The 9,392-nt window shown below is 41.8% G+C and overlaps 1 long non-coding RNA gene across 3 annotated transcripts in view; it reads right to left on the bottom strand.

Annotated features, from left to right (window-relative positions):
- LOC115287982 overlaps positions 1–9,392 on the bottom strand; it is a 35,320-nt gene that overhangs the window by 25,086 nt on the left and 842 nt on the right. The window contains exons 1-2 of one of the 3 annotated variants that reach the window (XR_003906755.1): positions 9,350–9,392; positions 639–802 (exon numbers count right to left, since the gene is read on the bottom strand). This is a non-coding gene — a long non-coding RNA (uncharacterized LOC115287982). Of the gene's footprint in view, positions 1–638; positions 803–8,741; positions 8,994–9,349 lie in introns of those variants that run through there. The other 2 variants (XR_003906753.1, XR_003906754.1) reach the window with 2 other exon arrangements.

The following is a 9,392-nucleotide window of genomic DNA, read 5'->3' on the forward strand; positions in this document are numbered from 1 at the left end:
TGCACAAAGTTCTGGTCTAGCAAAAGCAGTATTTCTCAAATTATTTATGATGAATCAATTCTGTTTTGGTTTTAACATTTTCAATCTGTTACACACAAATATTTTGTAAAATATTAAAATTTAAGAACACCTGGGTGGCTCAGTCACTTAAGCACCCAACTTCAGCTCAGGTCATGATCTCACAGTTTGTGGGTTTGAGCCCTGCATCAGGCTCTGTGCTGACAGCTCAGAGCCTGGAGCCTGCTTCAGATTCTGTGTCTCCCTCTGTCTCTTTCTTGGCCCCTCCCTCACTTAGGCTGTGTCTCCCTCTCTGTCAAAAATCAACATTTAAAAAAATTTAAAATAAATAACACTTTAAAAAAAGAAAAAGTAATCAATTTAAAGACCACCAAGCTAAAACTGAACTACTTGGGAGCTCTAATCCACAAAAACAACATATTATTGAAGATCCCTATTATAGGAATGATTCCAACTTCAAGAATGTGTACCTGGCAGTGCAACCATTCATTGCTGAAGACCAACACTGACTGACGATGCCAAAGTGAGGCTCAATATTTCTCAGTAGTGGTGTTAAAGGGAACTCATGTCCCATGGATCAAGGCCATGTATGTTTCTCCAGTTGACTTAGTTTTTCTTACCTTAAAAAAATATAGTTATAGATGGAGATCAGTTGTTGTGTTCTGCAGAAACATAAAAACCTTTCATTCAGACAGTCAATGGAGTACATCAAGTGTTCTCAGACCAGTTGAACCTCCCACTTCACCCGAGTTGCAAAGATGGTGGGCCAAACAAAATAGAAGACCTGCAAAATAGAACATAATGAAGTAGAAGAGATTGTTGTCAAGGACAGATGGACCTCGGAGCTCACTGACACAAATGATCTCCTCTACCTCTTCAGGAAGTTTCTGTAGATGATTTCATGAACAAATGCCTTCTATTCTCCCATATTACTCCTCATCTTTCTATATTAGGGCCTTTCATTAAATAAGAATAGCCCCTCGCACAGGAGTGTCCAACTTTGGCTCAGGTCATGGTCTCACAGTTCGTGAGTTCAAGCCCTGCATCGGGCTCTGTGATGACAGCTTAGAGCCCAGAGCCTGCCTTAGATTCTGTGTCGCCCTCTCTCTCTGCCCATGCCCCACTTGCGCTGTCTCTCTCTTTCTCAAAAGTAAATAAATATTTTAAAATAAATAAAAATAAAAAATTAAAGGACAGGAAAGAGAAAGATTTATGGGGTTAATTGTTAGCACTTTTAATACTTCTTAGATTTCATATGCTTAGTTTATTTCATAAGGAAATTGGCTTAATTTTTCCATTTAAACCATTGTACCTCTGAAATTTTATTTTTTTAAATATTTTTCAATGTCTATTTATTTTTGAGACAGAGAGAGACAGAGCATGAGTAGGAGACGGGCAGAGAGAGGGAGACACAGAATCTGAAGCAGGTTCCAGGCTCTGAGCTGTCAGCACAGACTCCAACATGGGGCTCGAACCCATGAACCATGAGATCATGACCCGAGCTGAAGTCAGAGCCTTACCCGACTGCACCACCCAGGTGCCCCTGAAATTTTAATACAACCAGAAAGAAGGACACCACATGCAGGCTTATCTTATGGTCAGTTTGAGGAATGTGTCTGTTTTCATATGCATAACGTCAAATGTAAATGTATATTGGCTTAGGTGGGAAAAATTCATTGTAAAGGTTGAGAGAAAAAATTACATTATGTTGAAGTGCTTGAATATTAACATGTTAGGTTAATAAGTATTCTTTCACCAAGGCTTAATAAATGTATAGGAAAATATGGGCAATTTCTGTGTGCTTTAAAGTAACTAATCTCAAATTCATATGGATTATATCAGAAAAGATTGTTTTCAAAATAAACTGGAGAGCTATAATAACACAACTAAAATTTTTTAAAAAACGGGCTGTGGGGTACACTGGAGGAGATGATAATTCTGGAAGGCACAGAGGCTGACCTCTCGGGCCTGGGACAGTTGGACTCAATGGCGTGCGCTGACAAGAGGGAGCACAAGAAGGCATTTTGGCCTCACTTCACAATATGAAACCGAAGACTATCCAAGATTCCGTTTTAAACACACAGTGAAGAAAATAATGATTCGTGGTACGACACTTCCATTCTGTGATGAGCACGTGGTCAGAATAACATGTTTGTACAAAGCATTAGTTAAGGGTCTTGAATAAAACTGCATCAGTGTTTTTTCCTACACTTAAATAATAGTCACCCCTAGTGGCTTTAAGAAGCAATTGAATCCCCACTAAACAACAAGAGTTTTTTGAAAAATGGTTGATTACAGGTCTGGGACAGGGAATGTACACAGAAGTGTACCGAGAATAAAAAGATGCCTACGGCCAATTGTAGCACATTAAATATATACATACATAAAATCATACCAACATAGATCTGTGAAAGGGGGAGTGAGGAGCTCCTTACAGACCAACACCAGCTAATGACCTCAACGACTGACAAAATAAGAGAACCACCATTTGACAACCTCCAATGTAACCATCAGTTCAAAGCAAAATCATCAAAAACAGCCAACATCATTAGGTGAACAGATTTGGGGGATATTTGAGTAGATGTTTAAATGCAAAAAGGGAAGTATACGTTTACAATGGAGAGTTCCTGTGTCTCCATCTTAACCGAGGGACCAAAGTTAGCATCGCTGTAGTGAGACCATCTGACATAGAAGCCTCCGGATGTGATATAATCTGAAATACACAGCATCATCTAGAAATATTCTTACTAAAAATGTTTATCTTGGATTTAATCAAGCTATTAGACCACACGTGTCAATAGGAATATAATGTAATATTAAATTTTCGGGGGCAACTGCTTAGCTCAGTCGGTTAAGCATCCAACTTCAGCTCAGGTCATGATCTCACAGTTCATGAGTTCAAGCCCTATGTCAGGCTCTGTGCTGACAGCTCACAGCCTGGAGCTGCCTCAGATTCTGTCTCCCTCTCTCTCTGCCCCTCCTCTACTCACACTCTGTCTCTCTCTCTCTCAAAAATAAACATTTTTTAAAAATAAAAATAAAAACAAATTTTCTAGTAGCCATATGAAGCAAAAACAAAACCAAAAAACCCACAGGTGAAATTTAATATACTTAATTTAGCCCATATCTATATAGGAAATATTAATTTTTCAACATGTAATCAATATAAAAATCAGTATTAATATTTTACTTTCTTTTTTTGTAGTGAGTCTTCAAACTCCAGTGTGCATTTTTACACCTAAAGCACATTTCAATTCAGATGCTAAATCTTCACTGGAAATGGTTGATTCGTATTTAGATTTCATAAAATTTACCATTGAAAAAGGAGACTTGCATACCTAAGTTTTTTCCAAGCACACTTAACATTTTTCCAATAATGAAATGGAGCATGAGTTGTAGATTCAAATTATTTCAAGTTAAATTAAAATTCAGTTTCTCAGCTGCATCAGCCACACATATTTAAAGGACACAATGCCTACCATCCCACAGAGTGCAGTCCTAGACTTAAATTCCAGTTTATAGAAAATAAAGGTGATAGTAAATAGGCAAGGTAATGATACATGAGAACAACCCAGAATGTGGGACATTCTGCAAAACAACTGTCTTAGAGTTTCCAAAAATTCAGCGTCATAAGCAGAAATAAGATGGGGAGACCATCCTAGAAGAAGACTCAAGAGCCGTAGCAATCAAATGCAGTACTGGGTGCTTGTTTGAAAACAAAACCCAACAGTGTGGACGACTGGGAAAACTTCTCTAAACAACTGGGGACTTTGAATAGGCACCACAGGCTAGGTGAATTACAGAATTATTGCTTATTTTCCTTAGGCGTGAAATGGCATTTCAGTTACTTAGGAGATTGATGTCTACCTAGGAAGGGTAATAATTCTAGGGCAAGAAAAATTCTAGAAGTGCAGTTGTACCCAAATATCAGTCAAAGTTGGCAGGACAAACAGATATCTGGGGGCATGACGACCCCAACGTGTATCTTGTACGCAGCCTTTTTCCAGGAAACCACTAGAGGACGCTGTCCTCCAAAATAAGTAAGACAACAAAGAGGAAGGTAAGAAATGGAGGAAACAGGGGACCCAGCACAGGGAGAGGTGATGACGGTCTCCAGGAGGGTGGCTGGGAATCAGTCCTAGAAAGCAGCCATTCTGGACTGGACCACAGAGAGAAAGTCTCCAGGAGAGAGGTCTTCAAAGAAAAAAACCTGGCAGGCAGGTGTACAACATGTTTGACTGTATTGTAGGAATTGTACTACTCTATGGGAGAATTCTGAGCGAAAAGTTAGCAATCGGTGCATTCACTGGTATATTCGCAAACGTCTCTGAAGGGAAAAGAAGAAAGAAAAAAAAGCCCTGATCGTAGCATTTGTTGATTTCAATGGCAGAAATACTTCCATTATTGCCAATTATTTTTAAGAAGGGGAGGGGGGGCAGAGAGAGAGGGAGAGAGAAAATCCCAAGCAGATTCTGCTGTCAGCTCGATCTCACAACCCTGGGATCACGATCTGAGCCAAAATCAAGAGCTGGCTCAACTGACTGAGGCACCCAGGCGCTTTCACAGTAGCCAAATTAAACTACCAACGTGAAGTTACAGAACAGAGTTGGCAAGAGGTGTCCAGGAACAGCTCTCAAGAACCAGTAAGAAATGAGCATCTACTATTAAGTGGTCCCAAGAACCAAATGAGTACTATATGCTATAGTTCAGATAATTTCTGATGAAAAAAAAAAAAAGAGCCAGCAAGACCTAGCTCCAACAAAATTAGGCAAATAAACAATGATTAAATCCCCCCCCCCAAATAAAAAGTTCTACAAGAAATGGAATCCTATTGCTCTGCATGCCTTAGCTACAAACATTTACATGGTCATAGCAATGTCTACACTGAGTGCCACTTTAACATTGTGAAACAGATTGCCCCATGTTGAGGCGATGGAGGGGAAAGGGTGGAAAACAGAGCTAAACTGTCACTATCAATAGACACTGCCTAAAATGGAAAAATCAGGAAGTAAAAGAATAAGCCTTTCATTTAGAAATATGAAGGTAAATGACCAGAATCGAGGGCCAAAAGAGATAAAAGTCACTGTGTGTAGGGGGGTGGGGGTGGGTGCAGGACTCCCGAGTATATCAGGGCAGAAAACAGGTGCTTTTCTCTCTGACTCCGTTAGGCTTAGACACCCTTGTGTGCGCGTACGCACACATACTCTGCATGCACAGACACACAAATAGGAAAGAAGAGGAGAAAAATTCAGACTTCTGGTTAGAGACGTCCAGCAACACAACTTTTTACCACTGCCCTTCCCTAAAACGACATGGAAATGACAAAAGGAATATAAACATAAATCGATAACGCGGCTGGAAAGACAGGAGAACGCAGCAGGAGCAGACCAGGGCAGGAGGACTTACCGGATGATACACAGGAGTAGGGATCAGACTGGTTATTCAACTGAGGGCCCCTGATGTAAGAACAACTCCACACAAACCTAAGAGGAAAGATCTGAGTTTTGCCAGCACAGCCCCGCTCACACATCTCCTTCCCACCAGCCCGTAACTGGCTCGGACAGGGTGCTAGATGCTCTCTCCCACATGAGAAAAGGAAAGCAGGCTCCAGGCAGCATGCCAGAAGATTTACAACCCCCAGGAGCAGAGGAGGAGGTAGAGAAGGGTTTTTCTGGTCCCGCTCCACTCACTGTGCAGAACAACCACGTCATGGAGGGTACTTGCGCCCAGTGCCAGACAAACAGGGAGTCCCCACAACAGACGGCATGGCTGACAGAGCAAAACACCGACGTGGGACGATGTGCTAGTGGGGGAGGGGCAGGGGGAGAAGAAGACAATCAGAAGCAGGCTCCAGGCTCTGGGCTGTTGGCATAGCCTGATAGGGGGGGGGGGGGGGGTCGAACTCACCAACCACGAGATCATGACCTGAGCCGAAGTAGGATGCTTAACCCACTGAACCACCCAGGTCTCCTCCCTCCCCAAAGTACATTTCTTTCTTATTTGAGCTAACTAGAGTCAGAGTCTGTTGCTTGCAATGAAAAAAACACCCTTACCATACAAAAAGACAAATGATAATAAGCTTAATTTTATGCTATTAAGTTTATACTTATATATACATATTTATAATATACATTATACTATTATAACTAATAACCTTAACATAATACTAATGTAGGAACACACACTGGTTTCAAATGCCTATGGAACATGCACAAGATAATCTCTCAGACAATACACACACAAATTAATAAATTATGAAAGGAGAAGTACCTGTGTCACAGTGTGAAACAAAACAAAACCAAAGAAGTAAAAATTAATTCCAAAACCATACCCACACTTATTTACTTGTAAAGAAATAAAAGCTGAAACTACTTAAAAATTTAAGAAAAAATGTAACAAAAACATTACCTGTCCAAATCTATAACATAATATGGGATAAAAATGATTCTCAGAGGAAATTTTATAGCCTTAAATACATTCATTAGGAACCAAAAAAAATGGAGAATAAGTGAACTAAGGACTCAATTCAAAAAGCTGAGGGGAAAAATTTTTTGTTTTAAAAACAACAGAGGCACCTAGATGCTTCGGCGGATTGAGCACCTGATGCCTGATTTCAGTTCAGTCCATGATGCCAGGGCTGTGGGATTGAGCCCTTCGCAGGCTGCTCCATCCTCACTGAGTACACGCAGCTCGGAGACTGTTTAAAAGTCTCCCTCTTTCTCTTTCTCTCAAATAAAATTTAAAAAATAGATACCAGATAAATAGAAAAAATGTAAAATAAAAAATAAGATGGATAATATAAACTTGGTTAAGAATGCCAAAAGTTTGTCTTTTTAGTAAAAATATATAAATGATCAAAATTATTAATGAGAAGGGAGGACATGAAGATTATTTTCAAAGTCATGAGAGTATATTTTAATTAGGGGAGCCAAGGCTTATGTAAGAAAGAAACAAGATCAAAAGCCATAAAAGAAAATATTGACAGATTAGAGTCCATTTTTTTGAAATGTTAAAAGAAATGAAGTCTCCAGAAACAAAATCCATAAGTGAAGTAAAAATAACTGTTTATTATGAGGTAAAACCAACATTTTAAGGAGCTGTTATAAACTAGTAACAAAATCATATATGCAAACAAAAATTTTAATGTGCAAAAACTAAATACAAAAGTCTTGGTAAAAGAATGACCAGCAAACATTTGAATGCTCAGCTTGCTAAAAGTTTAAGCAGCAAGCTGAAGAAAGTTTAAGCAGGAAGACCCCACTTTTCACCCATCACATCAGCAGAAATTTTCATAGATAACATGTACTGGTAAAAAGGTTGTGAGGACACAGGCTCATATATTGTTACTGGGAATGTAAACTGCTAGTGTTTTTGCAGGACACTTTAGCAGTTGGTATAAAAAAATTTTTTAAGTTTATTTATTTATTTTGAAAGAGACAGAGACAGTGCCAGTGGGGGCGGGGCAGAGAGAGAGAGAGAAAATCTCAAGCAGCCGGATGCTCAAACTCACAAAACCTCAAGATCATGACCTGAGCCCAAACCAAGTCAGTTGCTTAACAGACTGAGCCATCCAGATCCCCCATGTATTCAATTTTTTAAACCTTTATTCATTTTTGAGAGCCAGAGACCGTGCGCTAGTGGGGCAGGAGCAGAGAGAGAGAGAGACAGAATCCGGAGCAGGCACCAGGCTCTGGGCTGTCAGCACCGAGCCCCACATGGGGCTCAAACCCACAAACCTAGAGATCATGACCTCAGCCAAAGTCTAACACCTAACGACTTGAGGCACCCAGGCGCCCCTCAATTTTTTAATGTCTTACCCCTTCCAATCAGGCCACTTCTAGAAATCCATCCCTCTCAACTACTTGAACACCTGCACAAAAATATAAGCATAAAGATGATCCTGAAGCATTGTTTTTGAATTAGTGACAACAAAAAAAGAAATTTTCTATATCACTCAGGAGGAAAATGAGGTCTGATGAAAGGATTGATGAACTACCTTTAAAGTGAATGAGAGGGGCACCTGGGTGGCTCAGTCGGTCGAGCTCCAGGATCTCACGGTTAGTGGGTTCGAGCCCCGCGTCAGGCTCTGTACTGACAGCTCAGAGCCTGGAGCCTGTCTTTGGATTCTGTGTCTCCCTCTCTCTCTGCCCCTCCCCTGCTCACGCTGTCTCCATCTCGCTCTCAAAAATAAATAAATAAATAAATAAAGTGAATGAGAAATCTATAGGTAGTTACATGAAAAAATTTCCAAGTGTTCGATGGTAAAAAGTAAAGTACTGAACGCAAATTACACAGTGCATAATTAGAGCTATGTGTAACCTATAGGGACACACAAGTAGGCGTGTAGGGGGGGGTGCAGGTAGGGCAGGGAGAGACTTCCACTTTTTATGCTAAATTCCCATATTGTTTTAGTAAAGAAAAAAAGGAGGAAAAAAGAACAGTTTGGAAACCGACTCAAGAAACTGGTGAGTTTACCTTAAGGGAGAAAGGAGGGGTGGGAATGGAAAGAAGTTTCACTTTTCAGCCTTACCCTGTAAACTGGGGGGGGGGGGGGGTTTAAAAACTACGCAAGTATTATGCAATTTTTGTGAAAGTACAATTCTTAGTATAAATAACATAAAAAAATACTTTTCAAAGACCATGTGTTTACACTTTTTACAAAAGAAATTTACAATTTTCCAAGTCACAGTAAAAAGTGAAGTAGGAGGGCTTGTGTGTTTCACCTGGTACTTTTCCAGTTCTCCTCCGTTTACAACATAATTAGGAATCACTTCAAAAGAATTCCTCGCTCCTTACGGAATACTGCAACCCTTAAGTAGGCCCTTCCAGACTAAGAGTTCAAAGCGTCGTTAGCTCGAGGGTGGCAGGGGAGAACCCCCACGTGGCGGGATGCAGGGGTGCGGGGCTATCCCACCGCCTAACCCCTACTACAGCAGGACGTGGCCTAACCGTCCGATTCCACCCAGAACCCGTGCCTGGCCCCATCCACGGCGCATGGCGCGGGGACTCAAAGGGGTCAGGCGACGGGAAGGCGGCGAAGTCAGGAGCCGGAACCGGGCGACCGACACCGCCGCCCTCCCGCCGCGTAGACTCGTGCCCAGGAGCGCACTTGCAAGGGGACGGGGGCGGGAGGCGCGCGGCCACGGCGGGCCGGTCGCCAGCTGGCGGACGGGAGGCCCGGGGAAGGGGCACCGCCCGGCATCTTCCGCCGCGCTCGGGCCCGGGCGCCCTGACGCACGTCCGCCAACGAACCCTCCCTCCATTTTGTCCCCAGTCTCCTTCGGGCGAGGAGGGCGGCGCTCTTTTAAAGTTACTGAGTCATGGAACTAACAGGGGAGGCGGCGGGGCGGGCGTGGGACCGCGGAGTGCAGGGG

This window comes from Suricata suricatta, chromosome 3 (genome assembly GCF_006229205.1).
Source record: "Suricata suricatta isolate VVHF042 chromosome 3, meerkat_22Aug2017_6uvM2_HiC, whole genome shotgun sequence".
NCBI classification, from domain to species: domain Eukaryota; kingdom Metazoa; phylum Chordata; class Mammalia; order Carnivora; family Herpestidae; genus Suricata; species Suricata suricatta.